Consider the following 15,855-nt stretch of genomic DNA (forward strand, 5'->3'; position numbering starts at 1 on the left):
TAGTGTCTCCTAACTGGTTATATTTCAAGTCATAGTTTGTGCACTGTGAGTGTTATAAGGGATGGTATACATTTCTTTTTGTGAACACTGATTTTCTCTGATCAATACGATATAGATAATGTATGTAAAAACAATGAAACAAATTTACTTAAAAATAACCCTGAATTGACAATCAAAAAAAAATAATAAGAAGAATATTATTATAGTGGATGCTGTGGTGCATTGATGGGATTCCCCTTCAGGACACAGGCACTTACTCCCTCAGCTGACTGCTCACAAATTGGTCCCTCCCCAGCAATTCCCAGGGAAATGCCTAGTTCATTTGAGGTACAGAGGACAGTCCCCCTTCCACATTTTAGGGCAACTCTGAATGTAACCAATGGAATTGATTATTTGATACATACATCTAATTTCTACACTGGTTACACACCTGACAATATATTGATATAGTTTTGACTTTAAACAGCCAAATTTGTTTTATTTTTAATTTTTAAAAATTTACTCATGTATTTACCATTTCTGCTACTGTTCATTTCTTCTAGTATATCAAAATTTCTATCCGGTGTGTCCTTTTCATTTTATTGAATAACTTTCAGTAACATTTCTTTCAGTGCAGGTTTACTGACAATCCTTTTTTCAACACTTTTTCTCGAAAAATGTTTATTTTGGGCTTCATTTTATTATAACTTTATTAAATTTTAATTGATGTATAATAAACTGCACATGTTTAAATTGTATGATTTGACCAATTTTGACATTCATATAGAGACGTGAAACTATCACCACGATCAATACGGATACATTTCTATCATCCCCCCAAAGTTTCCTTGTGCTTTTTTCAATTCCTGCACAGCTCTCTGATAATCTCTGAATTACTTATTACTACATTTTAGCTTGCATTTTCTAGAATTTGATAGAAATAGAATTATACGTGGGTCCTATTGTTTGCTTGGCTTATTTTACTCAGCATAATGATTTTTAGATCTGTTTAGACTGTTATCAGTAGTCTGTTCCTTTTTTTTCTTTCTGAAAAAGTTTTATTGTGCACAGCGGGGAAGGGCTCACCCCTTCTTGGCTGCTGCATTCCTCATGGCGGCCAGGACGTTGCTCAGCTTCTCTCTCTTCCTCTTGGCACGGATGTGTGTCCCCACCCTTTTCTTGGTGAACTTGAGGGCCCGCTTGTCCTTGGAGACCTTGAGCAGCTCCATGGCCCTCCGCGCATAAGGGTGAAGCCACACACCTCCCGGATCATGTCCCTCCGAACTTGGTGTACTTGGTGAGGTGCCCACGTCAGTGGCTGTGCCTTGGCTTGCGCACTTCTTGGTCACCTTGTGGCCCTTGTTGAGGCCCACAGCCATGGGGTAGCAGGGAGCTATGGCTGCTGCTCTTCAATGGCTGCCAGGGCAGAAGAGCCAGTAGTCTGTTCCTTTTTATTGCTGAGTAGCATTCCATTATATAGATATTCCACAGTTGACAAACAGATACCGGTGGGTGAAAAGCAAGAGAATCGTAGGACATCTTTTTTTTTTTTAATTAATTAATTTACTTATTTTAACATCTTTATTGGAGTATAATTGCTTTACAATGGTGTGCTAGTTTCTGCTTTATAACAAAGTGAATCAGCTATACGTATACATATGTCCCCATATCTCTTCCCTCTTGCATCTCCCTCCCTCCCACCCTCCCTATCCCTCCCTTCTAGGTGGTCACAAAGCACCGAGCTGAGCTGATCTCCCTGTGCTATGTGGCTGCTTCCCACTAGCTATCAGTTTTACATTTGGTAGTGTATATATGTCCATGCCTCTCTCTCACTTTGTCCCAGCTTACCCTTCCCCCTCCCCATGTCCTCAAGTCCATTCTCTAATAGGTCTGCATCTTTATTCCCTTCCTGCCCCTAGGTTCTTCATAGCCATTTTTTTTCTTTTTAGATTCCATATATATGTGTTAGCATATGTTATTTTTTTTTCTCTTTCTGACTTACTTCACTCTGTATGACAGACTCTAGGTCCATCCACCTCATTACAGATAATTCAATTTCGTTTCTTTTTATGGCTGAGTAATATTCCATTATATATATCTGCCACATCTTCTTTATCTGTTGATCTGTCGATGGACACTTAGGTTGCTTCCATGTCCTGGCTATTGTAAATAGAGCTGCAATGAACATTGTGGTACATGATTTTGAATTTTGGTTTTCTCAGAGTATATGCCCAGTAGTGGGATTGCTAGGTTGTATGGTAGTTCTATTTTTAGTTTTTTAAGGAACCTCCATACTGTTCTCCATAGTGGCTCTATCAATTTACATTCCCACCAACAGTGCAAGAGGGTTCCCTTTTCTCAACACCCTCTCCAGCATTTTTTGTTTGTAGATTTTTGGATGATGGCCATTCTAACTGGTGTGAGGAGATACCTCATTGTAGTTTTGATTTGCATTTCTCTAATGATTAGTGATGTTGAGCATCCTTTCATGTGTTTCTTGGCAATCTGTATATCTTCATTGGAGAAATGTCTATTTAGGTCTTCTGCCCATTTTTGGATTGGGTTTTTTTTTGATATTCAGTTGCATGAGCTGCTTGTAAATTTTGGAGATTAATCCTTTGTCAGTTGCTTCATTTTCAAATATTTTCTCCCATTCTGAGGGTTGTCTTTTTGTCTTGTTTATGGTTTCCTTTGCTGTGCAAAAGTTTTTAAGTTTCATAGGTCCCATTTGTTTATTTTTGTTTTTATTTCCATTTCTCTAGGAGGTGGGTCAAAAAGGATCTTGCTGTGATTTATGCCATAGAGTATTTTGCCTATGTTTTCCTCTAAGAGTTTTATAGTGTCTGGCCTTACATTTAGGTCTTTAATCCATTTTGAGTTTATTTTTGTGTATGGTGTTAGGGAGTGTTCTAATTTCATTCTTTTACATGTAGCTGTTCAGTTTTCCAAGCACCACTTTTTTTTTTTAACATCTTTATTGGAGTATAATTGCTTTACAATGGTGTGTTAGTTTCTGCTTTATAACAAAATGAATCAGCTATACATATACATATGTCCCCATATCTCTTCCCTCTTGCATCTCCCTCCTTCCCACCCTCCCTATCCTACCCCCTAGGTGGTCACAAAGCACTGAGCTGATCTCCCTGTCCCAGCACCACTTATTGAAGGGGCTGTGTTTTCTCCATTGTATATTCCTCCCTACTTTATCAAAGATAAGGTGACCACATGTTCATGGGTTTATCTCTGTGCTTTCAATCCTGTCCCATTGATCTATATTGGCTCCAAGGTCTTGTCACTGGTATGCACACAGCAGTGAAGGTCAGCAACAGGAGCCAGGCAAATGACAGGAAGTGCACAGTTGTAGAGGCTACTCCCCAATGCAAGCACAGCAGTGTAGGTCAGCCACAGGGGTCTAGAATGGCATCTTTCACTGTGCAGCCACAGAGGCTGGGGCTGGTTGCCAGTATGGATCCTGGGCTCCCGCATGAGGTGAGGGGAGAGAGTGAGGAGGAACTGAGGTGGCTAGTGTCTGCAAACACAAAATTTCACTGGGGACAACCTCAGTGTTAAAATCTCCAAGAGTTCCACGAAGGCTATACTGGTCCTTGGTTTCTTAGGCAGTGAGAGGAGACCATTGGGAACTGCAGTTACTCCTGCTGATGGCTGATACTATTTGACCCTGCCCTTCTTTTCTTCCTTATTCCAAGTCATCTTTATTATATCTCAGCTTTGCAGTTTCTTGGTGAAGTAAAAGTTGAAGCAAGTTCTTTGTGCAGTGCCCCCAAAAGCTACAGATGTTTGTTGCTCACCCCACTCTCACTTTCCTGGCTTGGGGAACTCTTTTGAGCCATGGAGTTCCCTCTTGGCATTGAGCAGTACAGGCCTGAGTAAAGAAATGATGCAGGCAAAATGAAGCTGTTCTTCTTTTCCTTTTAGTGCAATTATTCTCAGTTTTTTTGTTCCACTGTGTTGCTGAAGTTTCTTAATTGGACTCCTGAGCATTGCTGGAGCTATTTCTTTTCAATATAACTATCTAATTGTTGATCTTTGTGCAGGGATGGAGGCTGGGGTCTTCTATCTTTGGTGATATTCTCAAAAAATGATCTTCTTATTCATAAATGAAAATACGGCTGGGCATTCCAATTATTTGCATTTAATACAAAATAGTTCTCATTTAGAGTATTACATTTTATAATATTTTATAAACATTCCTACTCAAACTACAAAAGCACATAAGGAGGAACACAACCTAACATAATAAAACAGCATAATTCTGTACTTTAGAGTCTCTAAAATATACATTAAACTAGATAAAAAGTTTAAAGTTCTCCTACTTCACAATCGTTATGAAATCTCATCATTGTCTGAATCTTAAATACATAGCAGCCAGCCATTATGTAGCATATGGGATTGCTATGGAAGTCCATATGCTTTGTAACAGTTGGTGTTCAAATGAAAATGTGTGAAGTCAAATAAAAATGTGGCCCAGACAACAAAACCTAATTACCAGCAGCATCAAACTGCAGGCTTTCTTTCAAACTACCTATATAACTTTTTCTGGTGCTTTATAGATCTTTGGTAAAATCATTTTTGACAGACTTATAGATTATAATAATATAACCTTCTTTTTTTAAAAACTAAAATTAAAGATTACAAGTATAACTTTTATTCTAGTTTTAATCAACTGATTAATAAAGATGATGGTTTCCTTCTTCTCTAAAAACTATCCAAAAGCAACAAGGTATATAGAAAAATAAAAGAGCCATCATCTGTGAGACTAGGAGATATCTGTATTTCAAATGCATGCATGTATTTATGTGTACATTCATGTATCTTTGCAAGTATGTGTGTAGTTCAAGACTGTGGGAAGACAGAGGGAATATTCATCGCTAAATACATAAATTAAGTCAAACAAAAACATTATTCTTTAAATTAATAGCAGAATCCGAAACTAAAATCTAATACAGGGCTTCCCTGGTGGTGCAGTGGTTGAGAGTCCGCCTGCCGAGGCAGGGGACACAGGTTCGCGACCTGGTCCGGCAAGATCCCACATGCCGCGGAGCGGCTGGGCCCGTGAGCCATGGCTGCTGAGCCTGCGCGTCCGGAGCCTGTGCTCCGCAACAGGAGAGGCCACAACAGTGAGAGGCCCGCGTACCGCAAAAAAAAAAAAAAAAAAAATCTAATACTACCTCTTTGGAAACATGAAAACATATATGCAGGCTAGATGGCTATATTTCCTGAATCAGATTTTGGTATCAATTCTTGAGAAGGAGGAAAGGCAGGGTTATATAGGGAATCTTATAAAAAATATATATGTATATTTTTTCAAGAAGCTTCTGACTGGAGAGGAGTGAAAATGAAGAGACGTTCTCCATTGTGACTTGTCTTTGTGAGTAATATCTGCTGACCACGAAGACAGAAAACTTAAAAGAGCCCACACTAAAGAGAAGGTCAGAAGAAGAAATTCTTTCATTCTGGAAGTTATCTATTCATATATGAATATCCAGAAAATAATTTGTTCAGAAATCATTAATATCCTTGCAATAAAATAGGAATTAGTTATAATAATATATGTATTACAAGATAAAAGAAAAGAAGAGGAAAAAATCATGGCAGTGGAAGAATATAAGTAAATGTGGCATAGGGGAAATGAAAACTGTAACTTAATATATTACCATCAATTAAAAAATTATTCAAACAATCTCCTTTATAAAATAAGGTTGTAAAGATGAAATAGCAGAATATTCTGAAAATTGTGTGTGTGTGTGAGAGAGAGGATTGTGAGATGGCAGAGTTGCAAAAAAAGATGCCTACAAAGAATGAAAGCAAAGTTAAAAGCTGCACAGGGACTTCCTGGTGGCACAGTGGTTAAGAATCCCCCTGCCAATGCAGGGGACACGGGTTCGAGCTCTGGTCCAGGAAGATCCCACATGCCGTGGAGCAACTAATCCCGTGCACCACAACTACTGAGCCTGTGCTCTAGAGCCCACAAGCCACAACTACTGAAGCCTGCACGCCTACAGCCCATGCTCCACAACAAAGAGAAGCCACCATAACAAGAAGCCTGCATCAGGTATATAAATTCTCCATACTAATATGTATATTTTTCAAGGAAATAAAGTGTGATGAACATTAGTTAGATCCAATTTAAATATTAAACTTCCTGGTATTTCACAATGGATGAGAAATGTTTTCATGCACCCATGAAACGTGCATGTAACACTGATCATTATTTAGACTACAAAGAAAATCTTCATAAATTACAAAAAATGTTTTAAAATTACAGATAATATTCATGTCATAATGATATCAGATATGAAATTAATCTAAGTGAAAAAGGGGACTTCCCTGATGGTCCAGTGGCTAAGACTTCACCTTCCAATACTGGAGGTGGGGTTCAGCTGGTCAGGGAGCTAAGATCCCACATGCCTTGAGGCCAAAACATAAAACAGAAAAAATATTGCAAGAAATTCAATAAAGACTTAAAAAAAATCTAGGTGGAAAAAATGCTGGAAGTTGAAAAACCTAACACCTAGAAATTAAATATGTTAATTAACACACACACAAAAATATATTCTAAGTTTCAAGATAAACTTAAAACTCAAATAGCAGAATATATAAGGAAAAGGAAAAAATTGTAACCAGAACTTTTAAATGTATCATTTAAAGCTTGTGTTTTCTTATTTATTTTCACTTTGGATGATCTGTCTATTGGTGAATGTGGGGTGTTAAAGTCCCCTACTATGATTGTGTTACTGTCCATTTCCCCTTTTACGGCTGTTAGCATTTGCCTTATGTATTGAGGTGCTCCTATGATGGGTGCATAAATATTTACAATTGTTATATCTTTTTCATGGATTGATCCCTTGATCACTATGTAGTGTCCTTCTTTGTCTCTTGTAATCGTCTTTATATTAAAGTCTATTTTGTCTGATAATGAGAATTGCTACTCCAGCTTTCTTTCGATTTCCATTTGCATGGAATATCTTTTTCCTTCCTTTCACTTTCAGTCTGTATGTGTCCCTAGGTCTGAAGTGGGTCTCTTGTAGACAGCATATATACAGGTTTTGTTTTTGTATCCATTCAGCCAGAATATGTCTGTCTTTTGTTTGGAGCATTGAATCCATTTACATTTAAGGTAGTTATCAATATGTATGCTCCTATTACCATTTTCTTAATTGTTTTGGGTTTGTTATTGTAGGTCTTTTCCTTCTCTTGTGTTTCCTGCCTAAAGAATTTCCTTTAGCATTTGTTGTAAAGCTGTTTTGGTGGTGCTGAATTCTCTTAGTTTTTGCTTGTCTGTAAAGGTTTTAATTTCTCCGTTGAATCTGAATGAGATCCTTGCTGGGTAGAGTAATCATGGTTGTAGGTTTTTCCCTTTCATCACTTTAAATATGTCCTGCCACTCTCTTCTGGCCTGCAGAGTTTCTGCTGAAAGATCAGCTGTTAACCTTATGGGGATTCCCTTGTATGTTATTTGCTGGTTTTGCCTTGCTGCTTTTAATATTTTTTGTTTGTATTTAATTTTTGGTAGTTTGATTAATATGTGTGTTAGCGTGTTTCTCCTCGGATTTATCCTGTATGGGACTCTCTGTGCTTCCTGGACTTGATTGACTATTTCCCTTCCCACATTAGGGAAGTTTTCAAATATTTTCTCAGTCCCTCTCTTTTTCTCTTCTTCTTCTTGGACCCCTATAATTCGAATGTTGGTGTGCTTAATGTTCTCCCAAATGTCTCTGAGACTGTCCCCCATTATTTTCATTCTTTTTTCTTTATTCTGCTCTGCAGTAGTTATTACCACTATTTTACCATACAGGTCACTTATCTGTTCTTCTGCCTCAGTTATTTTACTATTGATTCTTTCTAGAAAATTTTTAATTTCATTTATTGTGTTGTTCATCATTGTTTGCTCTTAATTCTTCTAGCTCCTTGTTAAACGTATATTTTCTCCATTCTATTGCCAAGATTTTGGATCATCTTTAGTATCATTATTATGAATTCTTTTTCAGGTAGACTGCCTATTTCCTCTTCATTTGTTTGGTCTGGTGGGTTTTTACCTTGCTCCTTCATCTGCTGTGTGTTTCTCTGTCTTCTCATTTTGCTTATCTTACTGTGTTTGGGGTCTCCTCTGCACAGGCTGCAGGTTCGTAGTTCCCATTGTTTTTGGTGTCTGTCCCCAGTGGCTAAGGTTGGTTCAGTGGGTTGTGTAGGCTTCCTGGTGGAGGGGACTGGTGCCTGTGTTCTGGTGGATGAGGCTGGATCTTGTCTTTCTGGTGGGCAGGACCGCATCTGGTGGTGTGCTTTGGGGTGTCTGTGACCTTATTATGATTTTAGGCAGCCTCTCTGCTAATGGGTGGGGTTGTGTTCCTGTCTTGCTAGTTGTTTGGCATAGGGTGTCCAGCGCTGTAGGTTGCTGGTCATTGAGTGGAGCTGGGTCTTAGCATTGAGATGCAGATCTCTGGGAAAGCTTTTGCCATTTGATATTATGTGGAGCTGGGAGGTCTCTGGTGGACCAGTGTCCTGAACTCAGCCTTCCCACCTCAGCGGCTCAGGCCTGACACCCGACCAGAGCACCAAGACCGTGTCAGCCACACGGCTCAGAACAAAAGGAAGAAAAAATGAAAGAAAAATGAATAAAGTTATTAAAATTTAAAAAATTATTAAAAATTATAAAAAGTAAAAAAAAAACCCACAACAGAAAAAAACGGTCAGACAGAACCCTAGGACAAATGGTGAAAGCAAAGCTATACAGACAAAATCACACAAAGAAGCACAAACATACACACTCACAAAAAGAGAAAAAGGAAAAAAAAATATATCTATATATAAAAAAAGGAAGAAAGCAACAAAATGAATAAACAAATCTACCAATAATAATAAACTCTAAATACTAAACTAAGATAAACATAAGGCCAGAAACAAATTAGATGCAGGAAGCAAACCGCAAGTCTACAGTTGCTCCCAAAGTCCACCACCTCAGTTTTGGGATGATTCATTGTCTATTCAGGTATTCCACAGATGCAGGGTACATCAAGTTGATTGTGGAGATTTAATCCGCTGCTCTTGAGGCTGCTGGGAGAGATTTCCCTTTCTTTCCTTTGTTCTCACAGTTCCCGGGGGCTCAGCTTTGGATGTCGCCCTGCCTCTGCATGTAGGTCACCTGAGGGCGTCTGTTCTTCCTTCAGACAGGACGGGGTTAAAGGAGCCGCTGATTCGGGGGCTCTGGCTCATTCAGGCTGGGGGGAGGGAGGGGTACGGTAGGAGGGCGAGCCTGTGGCGGCAGAGGCCGGCGTGACGTTGCACCAGCCTGAGGCGCACCGTGCCTTCTCCGGGGGAAGTTGTCCCTGGATCACGGGACCCTGGCAGTGGCGGACTGCACAGGCTCCCGGGAGGGCAGGTGTGGACAGTGACCTGTGCTTGCACACAGGCTTCTTGGTGGCGGCAGCAGCAGCCTTAGCGTCTCATGCCCGTCTCTGGGTCCACGCTGATAGCCGCGGCTCGCACCTGTCTCTGGAGCTCGTTAAAGCGGAGCTCTTAATCCCCTCTCCTCGCGCACCAGGAAACAAAGAGGCAAGAAAAAGTCTCTTACCTCTTCGGCAGGTCCAGACTTTTTCCCGGACTCCCTCCCGGCTAGCTGTGGCGCACTAGCCCCCTTCAGGCTGTGTTCACGCTGCCGCCAGCCCCAGTGCTCTCTCTGGGATCCACCCTCCGAAGCCCGAGCCTCAGCTCCCAGCCCCGCCCACCCCGGCGGGTGAGCAGACAAGCCTCTCGGGCTGGTGAGTGCCGGTCGGCACCGATCCTCTGTGTGGGAATCTCTCCGCCTTGGCCGCCGCACCCCTGTTGCTGCACTCTCCTCCGCGGCTCCGAAGCTCCCCCCTCCCCCACCCTCAGCCTCCCCCGCGAAGAGCCTTCCTACTGTGTGGAAACTTTTCCTCCTTCGCAGCTCCTTCCCACTGGTGCAGGTCCCGTCCCCGTTCTTTTGTCTCTGTTTTTCCTTTTGCCCTACCCAGGTACGTGGGGAGTTTCTTGCCTTTTGGGAGGTCTGAGGTCCTCTGCCAGCATTCAGTAGGTGTTCTGTAGGAGTTGTTCCACATGGAGATGTATTTCTTATGTGTTTGTGGGGAGGAAGGTGATCTCCGCGACTTACTCCTCCGCCATCTTGAAGGTCTCCCTCTAGGGCAAAGTTCTGACTAGGGTGCTGTTGAATATAACAAAATGCAACAACTAGACCAGAATCTATGAACTTTTTGAGGAAATAGCATTGTCAACACTCACCAGACTGAAAATGCTTTAATTGTACAAGAAATAAAATAAGGGTCTCTTACGCTGCTGGAGCAGGAACATGTTGAACTATGCTGACCTTCAGGAATGGCGTAATCCCCAGCCTCCAATAATAAGGTAAGTAGGTACTAGATAGATAAACATTTATTGTAGAATTTTTGTAATATGAAAATATTGGAAACAAACTGGTTAAATAAAATATGGGGTATGGTTCAATATTGAATGTTAGGAGTGGCTGAAAAAATGAGACATCTTTATAAGAAAGGACATAAAAATTTACCAAAATAAAATTTTCAATAAGAAGTCAAGATGCCATATTTGTGTGCTAAATGTAATTCCTTGCTTTCTTCTATAACCTGCTCCTGAATATATGTTGCATAGCAAGTTTTCAGATAACACGAGGCTGTAACCCATGGTTAATGAGTAAATAATAATGTACTATAGCACATTCAAAAATTACATTAGTACATTTCTTACGTTTGAGATCCATTTCATTCATTCTTTTTGATCTATATACATATATCATTAAACTGTGAGCCTGTAGTATATTATATAAACTTTTCATCTATAAAAACAGTGATTTAAACCCAAAAGAGTTCTTGATAAATCAAAGTTGAGTTAACAGTTCATTTTTAGTATTTGAATGAGGCCAACGGGACTAAATCTCATCTTTTTATTCCCCCACAGCCTATTACTCTCATGGGTTTAGAAGAGTAAGCTTTTAGCCTGAGACAGCTATTAAACAATCCAAAATAGAAATACTGCTACACAGACATTAGAATTTTATGCTACTACTAATTTTTTTTATGCTAGGGATATGACCTCATCCCCATGTAGATACCAAATTTTTCAACCTAAATAAAAATGTTGAAAAATCTTATCAGGTCCATGATTATGGGGTGTCTTCCTTCTTTCATCTAGTTAATGAACAAGTATAATCATTGTATTAGCAAACCTGTTTCCCTTTATCATTGACCCACAAACTATACCGATTTTCAGCCTCATTTTAGTAAAATGCAGGAACAAGTTGGAATTCTAGATGATGCAGTGAGTATAAGCAGAAATCATGTATGCCACTTCATAAGATTCTCCTATGTGTGATCTTTATACTCTTATTTTTTTTTTCACAATCTTCATGCAGAGCAGCATGGGAAACTTAGAAGGCACTTCTTGAAATGGCAGAACTACAAAATGAAGGGAGTTGGGTGCTCAAATGATTGCTTGCACGAGGGACAGTCACGGATACAGAACACCAACTTTGGACTTCATTTGAGTGAGTAATAAACTTTTATCATTTCTGATTGATTATACGTTTTGAGGCTTGTTTGTTACAGTTGCCAGCTTGAACTAAACCATCACTGAATTGGGAAGCATACAAATCCACGTGATAGAATTCTGTTCTTTGGTTTTATTCCTTCTAACTGACATGCAATTACAAATTAATAGCAGTATCTGAAGCTGGCAGTTAGATAACCAGTAGAGTCTTTTATTTGAATTACCTTCAGAATTTTCTTTTTTAGTCTACAACCATAAAAGAGTTATTATTTCCTGTAAAGTGTTCTGTTATGCTGTGACTTTAGAGACAAATTTTAACATGCCATTGTTTTTGTTTATTAAGACAAGAAGGTGTTATTTCATACCCAAGCTCAGGGATAAAGTTTAGATAGCATTTGGAGGAAAAAGTTATAGAATTTTAAATGATTAAAAATGGGTCAGTGGAAGAAATGTGTTTAGTTTCATTTAGAGTTTCAGAACTCATATACTAACTTAAATATGTAGTTCTCACTTTTAATAGGCAAATCTGTTATTTCCTTCCTCTTTTCTCAAAGTTTTTATGTAACCCCCATACCAAACTCAAGTCATGTGATTCAGGATGAGTAGAGACCATACCCAATAACAGAAAAACAGTTGCAAACAATATGCATAACAGTAACAGCTAATTAGTTTTCTTTTTAAAAAGCACTCATATATATATACCTGGCATACTCCTCTTATAGCAACTTGAGAGTTGGCATTATTACTGTCACTAAACTAACTGTCCAAGGTAAGCTGCAGAGCAAAGTTTTGTATTGAGGTAGTTTTGTACTAGATCTTTTCAACTTTGCAGTGAACTGGCCATTCAGAATAATGTGGTTCCTCTTCACCATAATTTAGTTATTTATTTGGGTGGTTTTTGTCATATTTTGGATCTCAGGACACTTTTTTTTTTTTTTTTTGCGGTACGCGGGCCTCTCACTGTTGTGGCCTCTCCCGTTGCGGAGCACAGGCTCCGGACGCGCAGGCTCAGCGGCCATGGCTCACGGGCCCAGCCGCTCCGCGGCATGTGGGATCTTCCCGGACCGGGGCACGAACCCGTGTCCCCTGCATCGGCAGGTGGACTGTCAGCCACTGCACCACTAGGGAAGCCCCTCAGGACACTTTTATACAATAATTGGTGTGGACCACAAATAGCTTTTTTTATTTGGCTCGTATCTATCAAGATGTATCATATTAGAAGATAACACTTAAAAAACAAATGTTTCATAATTCATTTAAAATAGCAAAAGAAATTATTAATGGAAATGGAAATATCTTATTTTTTATAAAAATCCTAAATTTTCCAAAACAAAAATTAATGAGAAAGGTGGCAATCTTTTATAATGCTTCAAATCTCTTTAATACCTAGTTTATTAGAACACAGCAGGATTCTCAAATCTGCTTCTGTATTCAGTCTGTTGGAATATGTTGTTCTGTGTGTGAAGAAAACCTGGCCTCACTCAAATATGCACTTAGAAAAGGGAGGCACATTTATTAGTTTTCAGATGCTTGTGACATTCTTCTTGTATACTACAGCATAATTTGATAAGCGATATTTCCTTAAAAGTTAGTTGCAAAATGAAATCAGAAGCCATATCAATGACAATTTTATAATCTGTTATATTATAATCCATTGGTCTGTTTTGCACTTTGAATTGGTCTTTTACTCATGAGTGATTTTGTAACATTGTATTTTTGTCAGTTGGAAAATATTAGTTCTTGCAGTTATGTAGATCTGTCAAAGTTGATATATTTTATGGTAAATAATTAAAAAAAAACCATTAATTAACATTACCATCAGTTTTGTCAGTATAGTCCTTAAGTATCCAGAGCTCTTAAGTTCATTGTAGCAGTTTTTCAAAATTTTTCAACTCAAGTTTTACCTTGGCAAAAACCTACTATCATCATTTGTTTTCCTTAAAGTAACCATTTATTTGGAAGAAAATTATTGTATAATACCCAATTCTGAATAATAAGTGTTTTCTTCTGTCAGTAATTCTTTAAATTAAAAATAATATTTCATGAGAAAGGCAGCTGGTTCTTTTCCCAACTAAAGAAATCACAATAGTACTTTTCCTGCAGACACCATGGCATTTTGGCATGCAGCAGAAGTGCTATATGCAAACTTCTCATTACATCAAACAATATTTTAATACGTGTGTCCATTTTTGCATCTAAAAGAAAAAATCTCCTAATTCCTGAATATATAATGGAATATTACTCAGCCATAGAAAAGAGTGAAATTCTGCCATTTGCAACAACATGGACAGACAGACCTGAAGAGTATTTTTCTTAGTGAAATAATTCAGACAGAGAAAGATATATACTCTGTTATCACTTATATGTGGAAACTTAAAAATAAAACAAACAAATATATGTAACAAAACAGAAACAGACTCACAGATACAGAGATCAAACTCGTGATTAACAGTGGTAAGATGGAAGGGAGTGAAGTGAGAGTGAGGTACTAAACTAATAGACACAAACTACTATGTATAAAATAAATAAGCAACAAGCATATATTGTACAGCAGAGAGAAATATAGCCATTATTTTATAATAACTTTAAATGGATTACAATCAATAAAAATATTGAATATTGTACACCTGAAAATGATATAATATTGTAGATCAACTATACTTTATTAAAAATACTTTCACAGAATGTAAAAAAGAAAAGAAAAATATTTAAATAACACAAATAGTCAAAGAAATACAAAATGACATAAAACTGGTAAAATGTTTTAACTTAATTTTTAAAAATTTAAACATAGTTACATGTTTGTCAGGGTGGAAGATTAATAAATATATATTAAGAATATAGAACTAAACTACTATTTCTTTTCCTTACACATTGAATCATAATTGATATGGACAGAGATTTACTTATAAGTGTGTAAAATTCCAAAATATCTTCTATATATTAAGATGTATAATATGTATGTGCATAACCATTTAACCATAAATAAATAATTATATGTTTATTGCTAAAAATAAAACTACAATATTATCAAAAATCAAAATTATTAAAATTAATTATATTCCCTTTTTTCATGTTTTATCTTTTCCTTTGCTTTTTGACACTTTCCATCTCCAATTATTTTTTTAAATATATTTATTTTATTTTTGGCTGCATTGGGTCTTTGTTGCTGCATGTGGGCCCTCTCTAGTTGCAGCGAGTGGGAGCCACTCTTTGTTGCGGTGCATGGGCTTCTCATTGCGGTGGCCTCTCTTGTTGTGGAGCACCGGCTCTAGGCGCATGGGCTTCAGTAGTTGTGGCACGCGGTCTCAGTAGTCGTGGCTCATGGGTTCCAGAGCACAGGCTCAGTAGTTGTGGTGCATGGGCCCAGTTGCTCCACGGCATGTGGAATCTTCCCAGACCAGGGCTTGAACCTGTGTCCCCTGCATTGGCAGGCGGATTCCCAACCACTGTGCCACAGGGGAAGCCCTCTCCCATCACTTTTATGTTCTGTAGATTTGGTAAGTTTCCCATGACTATGGTTTTGAGAAAATCATTTGGTTTCAAACTGTTGTCTCTGCCATGAGTTTTCAAAAGCTTATCTTCAAAGTAAAAAATCATATTCAAATAATTTGTCATCTATTCTGTGTACTGACATCCTTTCTTGTGGCATGCAGTTTGGAATTCCTTACACACAGTTTAAGGGGAGGACTTTAAGTTAGAAAACATAGAAAAAATTGGCTTAATGTTTCAGATATTGCCTATTTTACTGGTTACAACAAAATCCAAGTTGTAATGCTCTAATTTGGCATTAAATTCAACTGGGATTTCAAGCATCTGCTACAAAGTCATTTTACAATTATGTCATTTTTCTAAAAAATAAAGAAAATTCTATCAATTAATATGCTATCAAAATCTTTGTCTTAATATCTAAAAGGTCTTGGGACACCTGGATAACAATATAAAGAAGCAAGTAGACTCATATTTCATATATTTTTCATAAATATGTAGTCTAGACAAAAAGAAGTGTAAATATTCACTAGAAAATAAATCAAATTTTAATATAACAGAAAAATATGAGGGAACACTTACATAGTTGTGTTACATAGTTGTGATGATAAAGTCTTTGAAGTCTCAAATTCTAGATGCCATTAAATTAAATATTAATAAATTGGTCCATATTAAAAAAAATAAATATTGTTTTAGGGAAAAAGAGCCAGTGCCAACTTAAAATAAAAAAAAGAAATATTTTCAAAGAACTGAGCCAAAGAAGAAAAAAATTATTTAACTGCTTTTTAGGTAATGATAAAATATTTAGTATTTTATTATTAACATTTATTA

The 15,855-nt window shown here is 37.8% G+C and overlaps 1 long non-coding RNA gene and 1 pseudogene across 2 annotated transcripts in view; one reads left to right on the forward strand and one right to left on the reverse strand.

Moving 5' to 3' along the window:
* Window positions 1–997: 997 nt before the first annotated feature.
* On the reverse strand, window positions 998–1,358 carry LOC307195448 (large ribosomal subunit protein eL36-like; annotated as a pseudogene). Its single transcript has one exon. The product of its transcript is annotated as a large ribosomal subunit protein eL36-like (transcript).
* Window positions 1,359–10,006: 8,648 nt separating this feature from the next.
* The window catches only part of LOC307195332, a 65,688-nt gene continuing 59,839 nt past the window's right edge, over window positions 10,007–15,855 (forward strand). Inside the window, exons 1-2 of the long non-coding RNA XR_013830806.1 lie at window positions 10,007–10,377; window positions 11,402–11,533. This is a non-coding gene — a long non-coding RNA (uncharacterized lncRNA). The remainder of the gene's footprint in view (window positions 10,378–11,401; window positions 11,534–15,855) is intronic.

The sequence above is a fragment of the Stenella coeruleoalba genome, assembly GCF_951394435.1.
Source record: "Stenella coeruleoalba genome assembly, chromosome: 12".
Classification (NCBI taxonomy): domain Eukaryota; kingdom Metazoa; phylum Chordata; class Mammalia; order Artiodactyla; family Delphinidae; genus Stenella; species Stenella coeruleoalba.